Below are 1,892 nucleotides of genomic sequence, written 5' to 3' on the forward strand. Positions count from 1 at the left end.
ATATTTCTCTAGTAGATTCACATAGAAAATTTTCAATAAATCCTTATTATTCACTTGTGCCAGTCTAATATACATAAGATTTATAAATTCTAACTCTGTCTACGGACTTGTAAGAGGGAGCATTTCACATTCTTTTTTGTAATTGTTTGAATACGTACATGTTAGACAAGAAAAAGGAATAACGAATAATATACTGCAAATATTCATCATCATAACAGCCTTAAAACAACAATCAAGACACATAAATTAAACATCAACGTTAAAAAAATTCTACATGTGATGTGAAAGGAATGTAAAAGTTACGACTCTTACCCCGTCACTTCTGCTCAAGTTTGCAGTGACTTGACGTCATATGCCATTATGACGTCATATCTAGGTAGTTCAGAGAAGTTACTACGGCTGGTACACTGTGACATTCTTCGGACAGCCTTATCCTAGCCGCGTATATAAAAAAAATCTTCGTAGTTCAATTATGAAAAGAAAATTAAATAATAATACGTTACAGTAACATAAACGAGAGCCATATACATGAGTTTAAAAAAAAAAAAAAAAAAAAAAAAAAAAACAAACAAACAAACAAACAAACAAACAATTTAAAACAGAGAGAAAAGAGATAAGAACACAAATAATGGAGGACAGACGGTATTATCTATTTAAGATTTGTATATACAGAGAATTTTTAAAAATTAAAAATTGTGTTTGACATAATGTCAGTAAACTCAATTAATTGATGTTTTTCCAAAACCGATGACGATGCAATATTGTCAACAGGGGTCAATCTCATTTCTTTGAGATCTGCGTAAGCCTCATTCCGGCAAATCAAGTAAAGCGGCGGAAAAAAATAATTATTTTCAATTATGATCAATAAATGTAGATCTATCTCTTTTTGCATTGCATCTTAGATTGATTGATTGATTGTATATTGTTTTACGTCCCATTCGAGAATTTTTCACTCATATAGAGACGTCACCATATACCGGTGAAGGGCTTCAAATTTTGACCTTTACTCGGCACTCAGGGCCATTGAGCAGTGAGGGATCTTTATCGTGCCAACGCCTGCCGTGACACGGGGCCTCGGTTTTTAAGGTCTCATCCGAAGGACCCGCAACTTTCACTTCAAAGTGCCGAGCGCATGGCGAAGGAACAGTTGCTACCTATTTTTTATCGACTTAGGTCTGTCGCGGCCGAGATTCGAACTCACGACCTCCCGATCACGGATCGAGCGCTCTACCGACTGAGCTACCGTGAACGGTACTATTGCATCTTAGAGAAAAAGGTTGAATAATTCCTAATCATTGTAAAACAAAACTATGGACGTAAAAAAGATTTCCTCTTTTTTAAATACCAAATAATAGGATTGAAAGGTTTGAACAAACATTTTCTTTAATGAATGCAATGATCATGAAAATATCGATTTGTTTTAAGTTTCAACAGCTCAATATGTGGATCTTCCTGTCATATTTCAAAGCTGCGAATTATTCGCCAGTGATTTCAAATAGGCGAATTCAGCGTACGACGGTGAACCTACCATGGTCAAATGGATCAACAGGCCTGGTTATGAAGGTAAAGCTGTGCAATCGGATTGACAACAAAGTTCAACAAAAGTCGAAAACATAAGCGCTTGGGTGGATCCGGGATTTCTTATACCTTTAGGCCTGATACAAATATAGTAAAGGGAAGAAGACTTGAGTCGCTTGAAATACATAAAAACTGAATATAAATTTCCATACATAGGGGATCTCGCATCATTTTCAATGATTTTCATGTTTAGTATCCATTTTGTGGTTTAAAAAAAATCGGTGTAAATACATGTACGACTGTCCAATTGTGAAATGACGTTCGCCTGAATCTCCTGAATATTGCTGGCTGAGAAAGGAAAACCTAGCAGAATA

The 1,892-nt window shown here is 35.4% G+C and overlaps 1 non-coding gene across 1 annotated transcript; it reads right to left on the bottom strand.

Moving 5' to 3' along the window:
- Window positions 1-1,176: 1,176 nt before the first annotated feature.
- Window positions 1,177-1,250, bottom strand: Trnat-cgu (transfer RNA threonine (anticodon CGU)). The gene has a single exon. It is a non-coding gene; the product is annotated as a tRNA-Thr (tRNA).
- Window positions 1,251-1,892: the final 642 nt, after the last annotated feature.

This window comes from Saccostrea echinata, unplaced genomic scaffold (assembly GCF_033153115.1).
Source record: "Saccostrea echinata isolate AGI-Se365-2 ecotype Australia unplaced genomic scaffold, CSIRO_AGI_Sech_v1 ptg000052l, whole genome shotgun sequence".
Classification (NCBI taxonomy): domain Eukaryota; kingdom Metazoa; phylum Mollusca; class Bivalvia; order Ostreida; family Ostreidae; genus Saccostrea; species Saccostrea echinata.